The 14,936-nt window shown below is 41.5% G+C and overlaps 1 pseudogene; it reads left to right on the forward strand.

Moving 5' to 3' along the window:
* The first annotated feature begins 1,928 nt into the window (after window positions 1-1,928).
* Window positions 1,929-4,997, forward strand: LOC126690313 (probable 2-oxoglutarate-dependent dioxygenase AOP1; annotated as a pseudogene).
* The last annotated feature ends 9,939 nt before the right edge of the window (window positions 4,998-14,936 follow it).

Consider the following 14,936-nt stretch of genomic DNA (forward strand, 5'->3'; position numbering starts at 1 on the left):
GCGTGTCCGAGGAGGCATTCCTCCTCGGACGTCTTTTGGATCAAACCGGGCTCAACAGGGTTGAGCCGGAAGTCACTCGGGCCCCTATTCCCCGTTGGGTCATGGCTGGGCTTTGTGTGGGTTCCCAGGCCCATTTGTTGATTTTGGGAATTTCATCCCTACATATATATATATATATATATTTCAATTTGGAATAATTTAATAAATATTAATGTAATTCATAATTATATTTTCATTTATTATAGTGACAATCACAAATATAATACATATAATTTTTGTTGTACCAAAATCAAAATAATAAAAATTTTCTCAAGAATTAAAAAAGTAAGTTAGTGGAAATATTAATATTTTAGTAAAATTTATTTATAATATCTTGTGTATCATGAAAAAGTATATAAAATTTGGTAATTATTTTTTTAGTTTTAAACGAACTTTCTCGAACCTAATTTTTTCTACCATACAATAAAAAATAAATAAATAAAACACCAAGAAATGTTGCTAAAAAAATTAAAAAAACTCATCAAAACTACAATTTAAAATAAAATAAAATAAAAAAGAAAGGAAAAAAAATAAAAGATGGTAACCATTTTTCCTTTAAAAAAACAAAAGAGTACAATTCCAAATGGGAAAAAAGTAGAGAAATTTTTCTGAAAAAAGAAAAAGTATTGTGTTAATACTGTCATAATCTAATCTAACTTCTAATCCAATATGTGAAAAATAAATAGAAAAATAAATCATTTTAAACACAAAATATTCGTAAACACTTAAAACAATTACTAAAGCATCTAAAAACATCATATAAAAAATACATAACAATTTACTACTAATTTGTTAGACAAAATATTTTTAAATAGTGAAAGGAAATTGTACAAAGACCATTGTCTTCAACTGAACTAACTGTTCTTCATCAACTTGTTCAAACTATTGTGTAGTTTTCCAAATAAGCTAAGACCTAACAACAACACAAAATATAACATATTATAATATGATTTTTTTTCCAAATTAGATCAACAATAAACACCATTCATTAAAAGTATTTTTAGTGTTGTAAATAAAATGATAAAAAAAATATTTGCATCAAAGAACACATATGAATTAGTCAATAATAGAACAATGAGGGTACAAACCTGTAGTTGGAGATCCTCCTATGGGCAACTATCAGGTTGTATATTTTCTACCATCAATGATTTAAGTAAGACCTGTGAATACATTTTTTATAAATAATTTTTAAAAAAAAAATTCATTGATTTCGTTTTTCAATTATAAACAATCAAAAGTAAAATTCTAAAAAAACATGATTATTCATCAATCTAAGGTAGAAATGCAAGAAAAATAATAATAATAAAATAAAATAAAAAATGAAAAAAAAAATTGAGAGAGAGAGAGAGATAACTTTTTTTTTGGTATAGGAAAAATATGCATAGAATGGAAGAGAGTGGCAAATTTATAGTAAGAGGATGAGAAAAAGAAGAGCCAGAATAAAAGCAGATAAAAGGGAAAAATAATATTGAAATTTAAAACCGTCCAAGAGGAATATATGTAGACAACACTTTTGTTTTGATTTTCCATTACTTTGTATCAAAATTAAAGTAGATGAATATGAAAAGTTAAAACCACCTAAAATGAATTTGTAAAGTCAATATATTTATATAGTTAATATTGTAAAAAATTTAAATTTAAAAAATAAATATAAAAAAGACTAAAGATGTGGCGGATGAGGTGGCTTAACAAGAGCGTAGTAACAATAAATGCTATGCTTCAGTTTTTAGATATATATAGATTAGAAATATATGGTCGGTTTGATTTTGACCTAAAGTTCATACATGTTTTGTTACTTTTCACCATTATTTGAACAACTCTTCTAGGGACATATAATTTGCCATGACTTGCACATTTGTGAATTTGTGGTTGGATTATATCATTTATACATGGGACCATTACTTGTACTTGATGATGAACAATCCAATCAATACTTGACACAAGCACGAATTATGGTAGTGTTTGTGGTACAGTGTCTGTCCATGGTTCTATGTTTCCCTTAAGAAAAACATATTATATCATTTATTGTGTAAAAAATATATATCTCTAACATTACTCTTTATTTTTTTCTCAAAAAAATAAAACATTACACTTTATTTAAATCAAAGCCTGATCACTTTACAAGGTTTCATTTCTCAAAGCAAAAGTGTAAGAGAAACTCATGGCTTCCCCAACATTTCCAAGATTCCAATTATAGATCTTTCTAAGGAAGGGTCGAAGCCTGGTACAACTTCTTGGCTCTCTGCGTGCCAAAGTGTTTGCCATGCACTTGAAGAGTATGGTTTTGTGGCAGTGTATGACAATGTTTCTTCAGAGCTCGACAACCAAATCTTTGGGGTCTTAAAGGATTTGTTTGATCTCCCAACAGAAACCAAAACGCAGGACCCTAATCCTACTGAATATTTGGGCCAAAGGCCTCAATTTCCTCTCTACGAAAGGCTTGGCATAGTTAATGCAGTGAGTTGGGAAGAAACTCAGAAGTTCACACACCTCATGTGGCCCAATGGAAATCACCATTTCAGGTACTCTTACAAGACTCAGTTTATTCCATAGTAAAATGTTTTCAAAATACTCTGAAAAACATTTTCCGGCGTTTGGTGCAATGTGAAATGAAAACAGTTTCTCTCATAATATTTCTTGATTAAAACCTTGCTTATTTATAAGTTGCCTAGCTAATATTACCTTTTTCACTTTTGTTTAGTAAAACAGCTCATTCATTTGCAAAGCTAGTGATGGAGTTAAACCAAATTGTGACAAGAATGGTTTTTGAAAATTATGGTGTGGAGAAGTAATATGACTCTCACATGGAAGACACCATTTACCGTCTTCGTTTGCACAAATATAGGGAAGTGGATGACAAAGAGACTAAACTAGGTCTTCCAGTACACACTGACAAGTCCTTCACAACTATACTTCATCAAAATCATGTCCCAGGATTGGAGATACAAACAAAGGATGCACAGTGGATTGGTTTTGATTCCTCCCCTTCATCCTTTTTGTTCCTCGCCGGTGATGCGTTCATGGTGATCAGTATCAATCTTCGATCTAAAGCATAGCCAAGAATTCGGCAAAAAAAATAAATTCATAGCCAAGAAAAAACAATTGCATAGCCAGTGGTAACTCCAGTATTCTTATCTAAGAGGGTTAAATAAGAAATATAAATTATGCAAAATCTAAAATAAAAGAGAATTTTTTTTTTTTTTTGGAAAATCAAAACAAAAGAAAACTTGAATATATAAACATCACACAAAAAAATAATAAAATAATTGCAAATAAATAAAATTTTACAATTGTCTTTTTCATATTTGAAATCGTTGCAAGATAGTTTTATTATCAATTTTACGAGTTAAATCTTTTTCAAATTTGTTAAGATCTAATGAGATTTTTTGAAATTTAATATAAACAAAATTCTACTTTTGTTGTTGGACTTACTTTTTTTTTTTTTTTTTCCAAATTTTATATCACATTGATTTATTGTTGGTTTTTTTTTTGGGTATTTAAAAAGGCTAATATGTATATATTCAAGTTATTTCAGTTGGATTTTAAAAAATTAGAATTAAAGTGTTCAAATTTTTATTTTAAGGGAGTCAAAACAATATATATATATATATATATATATATATAATTTTCAAGCCTCAACCAGCCTTGGTGTCCTTTCATGTTGTCTAATCATTTGAATCTCATTAGAGCACTAGCATCATGTTTACCAAATGCCAAATATTTGACATTTGGCACACGAAACACCACAAAAGCTCATTCGTCATATGTTTCAAATTTTAAAACTTTTAGCATATATGGGTAAATAGTATTGTTTCAAATTTGGAACTGTACTGTTCATAAATTGTAAAATTTTTATTTATTTTTATTCTACTCTCTCTTCTCTCCTAACTTGCCGTTCACAAAAAGTACAATTTTTATTGTTTTGTATTGGGATGAGTTTTAAGTTAATATTATTTTAACGTATTGTATATATTATTTTTATTGAATAATAGAACATGTGATATAGGGTGTATTATAAAATGATGTGCTAAAATAATAAAATAAGCTTTTGATGTGTTAAATTGGCATACTTTTGGAACAGCTGATGATGATGCACTTACATTTATAAATACATAACAAATTCAGTTATTTCTTGCACCTTCAATAATTTTCTGTAGAACACACTTTTTTTTAGAAGTTCTGGAGTATTTGTAAATACCAATTCTAAAAGTACTTAGGCTTAGTTTGTTGTGTCCTGGAGACCATTGGTGTGTAACCCTTAGCAAAACTAATTGGAGTGGGGAAAAATCTAATCTTGACGAAAACATTTTATGTGCCTCAAAATCTTCAATTTATTCTTTCCTTCCCAACTATTCCCAACATGTATTATTATTAATAGTAATGGGTGAACATACGGTATTCTATCTAAGAAAAAAAGCTAGTATCACAAATAATTACATAATTTTTGTCACAACTTACCATATGGTGAGTTGTGAATAGTGAATGTGTGAACCTACTATTTTTTCTCTACAGCTCATAGCTCACTAGATGGCGAGTTGTGTAATTTTTCATGTTCCTAGCATTGATCTCTATCTAACTATCTATCTAACTATCTTTCAAACTGGCTATTTCTTGTAGGGTTTGTCTATTTGAAATTCTTACCAATTAAATTGCTATGCATTCTAATATAAATGATTAAGATATTTAGGACATGTAAGTTTTAATTGGTTTAGGTATGGAGCAATGACAGAATACGCCCATGTATTCATCGAGTCATCATGAGTGGAAATCAGGTGCGATATTCAACTGGGCTACAAACACACCAAAAGGGGTTGATGTGTGTTCCAGGAGAGCTAGTCGATGAGGAACACCCGTTACAGTATAAGCCTTTGGATCATTTGGGATTCCTTAATTTCCATCATTCCAATGATTATGGGCCAAAAATGGACTCTCTCGTCAAAGCCTACTGTGGTGTGTGAGCAATATATTTTGGGCTGAAGAATCTCGTCATTTAGGGTTTTTATTTGTGTGACAATAAAGCTGGGTCATAACCAAGGATAACATGGATTACATGTATACTCTTTGACCCTCTCTTTTTCTTTTTTTTTGAGAAGGAAAACATAGACATTATTAAGAATAATGGCTGATAAGGATAAAAGAAGTGGTCAAATGAAAGATAAGGGTGACGGTACCTATTGGGCCGTCAGCCTTTGTTTAACAAACTGACGGCGCTATGAAGAAAAGAATTCCACAGGCAGACGGGATAATAAAGCTAAAGGTCATCCTGAAGCTAACAGTATGTAGACCGAAGGCACAACATAGACTGACGACACTAGTCAAAGAACGCTTGCTAACCACGTTTGCGTGTAGAAGTAAATGACTTGCTCTCCACACCTAAGAGGGATTCCTATATGGAAAGGATCCCGCGAAATACGCCCAAGGAGACTCCTATAAGGAAAAGACTTCTACTCCAAGGAAAAGGGGTCAAGCCCTACTACTATAAAAACCAAGCACCCTCACGAACCAAGGTACGCATAATTTACCCTCTCTAGCACTCTAGAGTAGTGAGAATAGTTCTGACTTGACCTTCAGAGGGTATTTGGCCGGTACCACACCGGTACTCTCTTTTAGGTAATTTCTTTTCGCTGTGCAAGTGCTATTTGGGGCGCGCGAGGACCGTGTGGCTTACTGGTGGTATTTTCGGCATCATCAGTTGGCGCCGTCTGTGGGAAACGTGTAGTGTAAAGTCATATTACCACTTCCCGAACAAAAGTCGCATGGTGCTCACCCGCTCAATGGCAACCACTAACGACATTCAAGAAGAAGAACCACCCACGACCGCCCTCGAGAAGCAAGTCAAGACTCTCGCTGCGGTCGTGGAACATCTCACCCGACAAAACCGCGACCTGGAAGAGCAGCTACGCCAAAAAAACGCTGCACCAGACAACCAAGGAGCTGATCAAGAAGGAACCAGCGCCAACAGAAGAAACCAGGAGGGACCCCAGGCCAGCAACACCCCGAGCAAACCGGAGCGACAGAACGTGAGCCTCCCTTCCCTCGCAGATGCAGCTCCGCCACCTATTATCGCGGAGATGCAGGCCATGAAGGAACAAATGGAGGTTATGATGAACGCTCTCAAGGGGCGAATGTCCAGCGATCTTGACGACCTTGTCAACCGGACTGACTCGCCGTTCACCGCCACCGTCAACTCCTACTCCCTATCGAGTAAGTTCCGCATGCCACAAATAGACAGTTATGACGGGGTCAGAGACCCTCTGGACCACCTGGAGACCTTCAAGACCCTAATGCACCTTCAAGGAGTAGCAGACGAGATCATGTGTAGGGCCTTCCCTACAACGCTGAAGGGCGCAGCGAGAATTTGGTTCAGTCGACTAACACCAAACTCCATCAGCACCTTCAAAGAACTCAGTGCTCAATTCACCGCACACTTCATCGGAGGCCATCGGTACAAGAAGTCTACGTCTTGCTTGATGAGTATGAAGCAGCGAGAGGATGAAACTTTAAGAGCCTACATATCCCGCTTCAACAAGGAGGCACTCTCGATTGACGAAACCGACGATAAGATACTTGTTGCGGCATTCACAAATGGCTTGAAGAAGGGTAAGTTTTTGTTCTCCCTATACAAAAACGACCCAAAGACCATGTCGAAAGTACTTTACCAAGCCACAAAGTATATGAACGCTGAAGACGCGCTATTAGCCCGAGAAGAGAGGCCCAGGAAAAGAGAAAGGCAGGAAGACACTCAGCAGGACCAAGGTCGAAAGAAGGCAAGAACAAGAGACCGAAGGAACGAGAGGCGCCCTAAGCCCCTGGGAGGAAGATTCACGAGCTTCACTCCGTTGACAGCCCCGATAGATCAAGTCCTTATGCAAATCAAGGACGAGGAGGCCCTGACGTTCCCGGGAAAGCTAAAGAGTGATCCCAACAAATGTTCCAGGGATAAGTATTGTCGTTTCCACGCGACCATGGTCACGATACGGCTGATTGCTATGACCTCAAGCAGCAGATTGAGGCCCTTATCAGACAAGGAAAACTGCAGAACTTCGTTAGCAAGGAAAAAATGGATCCACCCGCACAAGACCAACACCCCCGACGAGATAATAAGCGACTGAGGCCCCCGATAGGGGACATAAGGATGATCGTAGGAGGAACGGCGGTCGCCGGGTCGTCCAAGAAGACCCGCAAGACCTACCTTCGGATGGTACAAAATGTTCGGTTGACGGGAGTTATGCCAAAGATAACACGAAGAGAAGGCCCCACAATTGGGTTCTCAGAGGAGGACTATAACATGCACCGGGTGTTGGTTGACAACTGCAGTTTAGCAGATATTTTATACTACCCGGCGTTCCAACAGATGAGAATCGACAGGGAGCGATTGATTCCGACAAACGCCCCGCTCGTGCTTTGGAGGGAGCTGGGTATTCCCATTGGGCGCGGTCACATTGTCCGTCATAGTAGGCGATTACCCTCAACAGATAACCAAGGACGTGACGTTCTTAGTGGTCGATTACTCGTCTGCCTACAATGCTATCCTCGGACGGCCCACGCTCAATTCAGGGAAGGCGGTAACTTCAACCTACCACTTGATGATCAAATTCCCTACTGACTACGGAGTAGGGGAGCTGCGCGAAAGTCAGATGGCTGCACATGAATGCTACATAGCCATGATGGAAATGGAGGACCAGGTTCAGGCTTTAAGTATAAAAGAGCACCGGACGGTAACGAAGCCAGTAGAGAAGTTAGAAGAGATACCCCTTGACAGTTCCGATCCTGGCCGAACGACCAAAATTGGAACACTCGCTAACCCCGCGATCCGTCAGGAACTCATAACCTTCCTCAGAGGCAATCGAGATGTATTCACCTGGAGTCATGAAGATATGCCAGGAATAGACCCATAAGTTATGGTGCACAGAATGAATGTATCGCCCGCCTTTCCATCTGTCCGTCAAAAGAAGAGAGTGTTTGCCCCCAAACGAGATGGGGCCATAGCAGAAGAAGTTCGAAAGTTACAGGAAGCAAGCTTTATTAGGGAAGTATACTATCCCGATTGGCTAGCAAACGTAGTAATGGTCAAAAAAGCTAGCGGGAAATGGCGGATGTGTGTGGACTTCACCGACCTTAACAAAGCCTACCCCAAAGATAGCTACCCCCTCCCAAGGATCGACGTCCTAGTAGACTCAACAGCCCGACACCAGTTGCTGAGCTTCATGGACACTTTCTCAGGGTACAACCAAATCCGAATGCATGAAGCTGATCAGGAAAAGACGTCATTCGTAACCAGCCAGGGCCTCTTCTGTTACAAAGTGATGCCCTTCGGCCTGAAGAAAGCAGGCGCAACATACCAAAGACTTATGAACAAAATGTTCGCACAACAGATTGGGAGGAATGTCTAGGTCTACGTTGACGATATGCTAGTAAAAAGCCAGAGGGAGGAAGATCATCTGGAAGATCTCAAAGAAACATTCAACACCCTTCGCTCCTACAACATGAAGCTCAATCCAGGAAAATGTGCCTTTGGAGTGACGGCGGGAAAATTTCTAGGATTTATGGTGTCCCAAAGGGGAATCGAGGCAAACCCGGACAAGATCCGGGCTATTATGGAAATGGCGCCACCAAGAAATGTGAAGGAAGTGCAATGCCTCAATGGAAAAATAGCGGCACTAAACAGGTTCGTGTTAAGGGCGACGGATAAGTGTTTGCCCTTCTTCCGAACACTGAAGAGATCGTTCGAATGGACCTCCGAATGCCAGCAAACGTTCGAAGAGTTGAAGGCTTATCTCTTCTCCCCACCACTGCTGAGCCCGTCACAACCAGGAGAAGAGCTTTTTCTCTATCTAGCCATCTCCCCCACAGCCGTTAGTGCTGCCTTAATCAGAGAAGAAGAGAAAGTACAAAAGCCCGTATACTATGCAAGCCGAGCGCTCCGCGGTGCTAAAGAAAGATACCCGCCCATGGAAAAACTTGCCTTCGCATTAGTTACAGCGACCGGCAAGCTCAAACCGTACTTTCAAGCACATACAGTGAACATCCTGACTAACAAGCCCTTACGACGGACGATGAGCAATCCTGAGGCTGCGGGTCGATTGGCATTATGGGCTATAGAACTGAGCGAATTTGATATCCAGTACCGCCCACAGACCGCCATCAAGGGACAGATCGTCGTAGATTTCATAGCCGAATTCACTCATGACGAAGACAAGGGGGCAGAAGAGTCCCCTCATTGGAGCATATATACAGACGGGTCGTCCAACAGACAAGCCGGAGGGGCCAGTATCGTGCTACTATCGCCCGAAGGAGACATTATTGAATGTATGGTTCGTCTCGACTTCCCCGCTACCAACAATGAATCAGAATATGAAGCGTTGAAAGCAGGATTGGACCTCGCCAAAGCTGCAGGAGCCACAAGGGTAGTCATCTACTGCGACTCTCAGGTCATTACTAACCAAATAAATGGAGACTACGAATGCAAGGGCGAAAGGATGAAAAGGTACCTTGATCAAGTGAGGGCGAGAGTGGACGACCTAGAAGCCAAGATCGTCTAAATTCCCAAAGGAGAAAATGAGCGAGCCAATTGACTCGCAAAGGCCGCTTCAGCAGAACATATGGTCATCCCTAGTAATGTACTCTCTTTTGTTCAGCTTTCTCCGCTAATAGACCCTAGCAACATGCAGGAAATAGGCTCTAACAGTAGCTGGACCGCGCCGTTAGTGTCATACTTGAAAGACGGGGTATTACCAGATGGAAAGGGGGCTGCAAGAAAACTGAAGGTCTAGGCGGCAAGGTTCGTCCTAATAAAAGACGTCCTGTACAAAAGAGGCTTCTCCCGATCATATTTGAGATGTTTGGGTACGGAAGAGGCAGACTACGTCATGAGAGAGGTACATGAAGGAATCTGCGGAAACCATTCAGGGTCTAAATCATTGGTACACAAGCTTGTGCGAGCGGGGTACTATTGGCCCATCATGCAGAAGGACGCCAAAGCCTATGTCAGGGCCTGTGACAAATGCCAAAGGTTCAGCAATATTATTAGACAACCAACCAAAGAGCTGACCCCAATGACGGCCTCATGGCCGTTCGCACAATGGGGGTTAGACATTATAGGACCATTCCCTACAACAGTACGACAACTGAAGTTCCTGGTGGTAGGCATTGACAATTTCACAAAATGGGTGGAAGCTGAAGCTTTGGCCACAATTACAGAAAAGAACGTGCGAAGCTTTGTCTGGAGATGCATCATATGCAGGTTTGGCATTCCTAGAGTCTTTGTCTCGGACAACGGGAGGCAATTTGACAACGACCCCTTTCGGAATTTTTGCTCACAGTTAGGAATAAAGAACCACTACTCCTCCCTCGCCCACCCTCAAGCTAATGGCCAGGTCGAAGTCACGAACCGATCCTTGCTCAAGATTATCAAGACTCGGATCGAGGGGGCAAAGAGTATATGGCCCGAAGAATTGCCAAGCATATTATGGGCATACAGGACGACGGCAAGGACACCCACAGGAGAGACACCGTTCCGACTGACATACGGAGGCGAAGCGGTCATCCCGGCCGAAGTTGGGCTCACAAGCTACAGGGTGCAAAACCATGATGAGAACAAAAACGACAAGGCTATGCAACTACAGCTCGACCTAGTGGACGAGATCAGAGTAGCAGCAGAACAAAGACTCGCTAGGTACCAGGACCGCATGGCCAAACACTACAACTCTCGGGTCCGACACAGAGACTTCCAAGTTGGAGACCATGTTCTTAGAAAGGTCGTGGGTGCCGCTAGGGACCCTACCCAAGGGAAACTCGGCCCCAATTGGGAAGGACCTTACCGAGTTACGTCGTGGCAGAGGAAAGGCATTTACCAACTGGAGACGTTGGAAGGACAAAAACTGCCACACCCATGGAACACCGAGCACCTACGAAAGTATTACCAGTAGGAGCGGCAGCATGAAGACCAACCCTTTTTATTTACATTCCAGCAAATTTTAGTCTTACTTCTCAGATTTATCATTTACTTTAGTTTTTTGCAACAATACCTCTTTTTTGTTTTAAGCCCAAAAGGCAGGATTCGGTTTTAGAATTACTTTTATTTACAAATGCACGGCAATAAGAGGAGTTTATTCAAAATTGCTGAAGTATCTATTTTAGAAATCTACGGTTTAAAGTCCACAGAAGTGGGCAACTAAGTTCACAAAAGTGAACAACCAAAACGACTAAGTCCATAACACACGGACTAAAAAGCTGATGGTCCCATAGATGAAGCTATCATCATGTGGACGAGGTCCTAAAACCAACGGACTTACAAAAATGGCAAGGTCATCAAGCCTAAGGCTTAAAAGCTGACGATCCCATAGATGAAGCTATCATCATGTCGACGAGGTCCTAAAACCAACGGACCTACAAAGATGACAAGGTCATCAAGGCTAAGGCTAAAAAGTTGACGGTCCCATAGATAAAGCTATCATCATATGGACAAGGTCCTAAAACCAACGGACCTACAAAGATCACAAAGTCATCAAGGCCAAAGCTAAAAAGCTAACGGTCCTAAGGGGTGAGGCTATCACCATACAGACAAGGTTCAAAAACCCACGGGCCTACAAAGGTGAAAAATTCATCAAGCCCATAACAAACTAAAACCAAAAAAAACGGACGGCCTCACCAAACAGATTGGGCCAGTATAGAGCCAACGGACTTACACTAAGCCTGTAAGATGGCTAAAAATTAGGAAATTGACGATCATAAAAAACAGTGCAACTAACGAGCGAAGCTGTAAACCAACGGGCTCCAGCAGACGGAACCAATACTTGGACGATGCCACTAAGCTGACGGACCTTGAAAAATAATGAACAAGGCCGAAAATCCAATAGAAAACCCATAAAACCGATGAGGTAAGAAGAATATACACGTTAGTCATACCGACGGAGTCTTCCAACAGTTCAAAAACTGACGGGTTCCCAAACGAACGGGAAAGATTACCAAGACTTTGTATGGTGCAATCAATGATTAAGAGATATGAAAGTGACGGAAATAAACATAAACATAGCTGTATATAAATAAAAGCCAAGAAAACCAAACGGGCACTTAAACAATTGTTTGCCAAATAATTAAAATACAACGAGTGTTTGCAAAATAATTGAAATACAAGGTTGAAATACAAATAAAAGAAAACTAAGGAGCAAGAGCGTCAGCAGGGTTCCCTTCAGCTTGCTGATCTTCAACGTTTACAATCGCAGCTGGAGTATTGGAAGCAGGAGGAGAAGGGTTTGCAGCAGGTTGGGCCAGAACAACAACACCGTCGGACTCCAGAGTAGGAGTAGGCTGAGAGGAGCCGTCATCTCTATCATCCATCATAATTCCGGATAGGTCCAACTCTAGAAATGCTGACGCGACCTGCTTAAGACAATCGTCAAAACCAGTGCCGTAATACTCGGCACAGGAGTCAATAAACGATTGCGTCACTTTAAAGTCTCGAACCGCGTTAGCCCCAGCCATCTGTAGCCTTTGGCCTAGATCCGTCACCTCCTCTTTGAGCTTGTCATTCTAACGGTCAGCCTCCACCAGCTTCTCCCTGACTTCCTTCAGCTCTTGGTTCAGCGTACGGACAGCATCCTTGTACTGGGCTTGTTCATTCATCAGATTTGTATTGTGCTTCCAGACCCAAGTGACGACTCCCTCCTTTGCAACACAACGGTCTTGAAAGGCCGTAACACACACCAAGGCCTAAGGAAAGAATACAACCGTCAGTCAAAGATCAAAGCAAAATAAAATCAAATTTTACCAAGAGGTAGCAAGCATACCCTGGTGAGATAAAAAAGGGCTGACGCCCCTAAATCTTCCGTCTCCAATAGGTCACAAGGCTCTATGTCTGTCGGCTTTATGAAGGACTTAACCTCCCCGACGGCATAGTCCTTATGGGTCAGGAGACGGCAAGGCCCTCGCTGATGGGACCCAATGAGGTCATTGCCCCTTTACCCGCACCATGGCTCAACTTAGGGGGTGGTTTCTCCTTTGCAGCACTGTCCCCAGGAGTGACGGCGGCCTTCTTGGACGGACGGCCATCACTCCCGTCAGGCTTCCTCTTTGCTGGCTTACTGACGACCTTGGGGGTTGACGAGGTCTCACCCCCCGCCTCCGTTGCCCTTTTCTCCTCTTTCTGACGGGCCGCGGCAGCCCTTATCCTCTGTTTGGCAGATTCCATCTCTACAATACAAAGAAGTCGTCAGAATAAGAGACGGAGGAATAAACTGACGAAACCAATAAGAAGTCTACTCACGTCGACGAGAAAATTCCTCCAACCTTCGAGCTTCAGCTATCGGCTCTGGACCCCCACAATATAAATGAATTGTGTCAAGGGTGATCAAATGCCTACACTTACGCTCGTCCAAAGGGATTTCCAAAACCCGACGGATGAACTCCTCCTGTTTGTCAGTTTTATGGGGACGGGTATAAGCTAAAAAGGAAAAAGAGAAGGAATGTTAGTAGCGCCACTTCAAAAACAAAAGGAACATAGTTGACGGGATTAACCTGAATCTCGGACAAAAGCCCAAGTATTGTCAAAATAACCGTGGGGCATCGTCACCCATTCCTTCTGACGGCAAACCCAATCTGTCCCTTCAACAAAGAAATACCTACTTTTCCAGTTCCTATTGGAATCTAGCATATCTGATACCAGCCTCAAATTTTTCTCCCGGGCATTAAAATGGTATGTCCCCTTAGACGAGGCGATATGATGGGGCCTGTAGCAGTAAAAGAATTCGTTTAAGATAAGCTGACGATTTCCTCCACTTAGACGGCCCCACAAGACCTCAGCTCCTATGAAAGTCCTCCAAGCATTTGGGGCAACTTGAGTGACGGACAGGCCTAGGAAGTCAGCTAGTTGACGGCGTAGGGCCATCAACGGTAATCTTAGACCTGCAGCAAACATGGCATCATACATGCCCATGTCAACGGTTCTCCCTGAATAACAACTCTCATTCTCCTCAGGGAGACGGATCGGGATATGGTCCGGGATTTGATAACAGGTGCGCAACTCCCTAAAAACCTTATCACTCATCCTAGGTAAAAATTTGTTGACAGCCCAATCCTCAGGGAGAATGAAAGGACGGTTATCTCCAGGACCCTCTGAAGTTCCTTCACTTGGTCCCTCTTCCTCGTCACTATCACCTCCATCGCTATCATCGTCGTCAACATTTATATCACCCCCCCTCACCTCCATCCTCTCCTCTTCCCTCTTCTACTTCATCCTTATCTCCCTCAGTGTAACTCTCATCACCGTCAAGAGATCGGGCTGACTTCTCTCTCTCTAACGAAGGGGAAAAGTCCTCTGACTCATTACCAGAACCAAAGGCCTCGTCGTAGCCTACTCCTTCACGGACTGACGACTCCTCACACGACGCATCACTTGACATCTGACTACCTACAAGTGACGGATCCAATCTAAGTACCTAGGCTGACGTCCTCGCTAATGAAATAGGCAAAAATAAAAAAGAAGAGGAGATGAAACTTACTGGTAAGATGGCCTTCCGGACGGCTTCAAAGACAGCGACGGATAAGCTGACAGAAGTAAAGATTGAGCTGACGAAAAAGGGCGACGGTCTCTCTCTCAAAGATTCGCAGGAATGAAATAGAGGAAAATGAGGAGGAGGTGCTGTTTATATATGGGATAAAAGGGCGCAAAAGACGAAGCGACGCCCTCGTCAAAAGCAAAGCCAATAAAAACAAGCCACCTGTCCAAAGCATTAAGTGCACGGCGACTCGAGGAGACCCATGTGAACAATATTCCCGACTCTTTAGAAAATAACACAATCAACTGAAACATTAACTCCATAACCCGTCAGTATAAAAAGTGACAGAGGTATGGAGTAGGGGGCAACTGATAAGGATAAAAGAAGTGGTCAAATGAAAGA

This window comes from Quercus robur, chromosome 6 (genome assembly GCF_932294415.1).
Source record: "Quercus robur chromosome 6, dhQueRobu3.1, whole genome shotgun sequence".
Taxonomy (NCBI): domain Eukaryota; kingdom Viridiplantae; phylum Streptophyta; class Magnoliopsida; order Fagales; family Fagaceae; genus Quercus; species Quercus robur.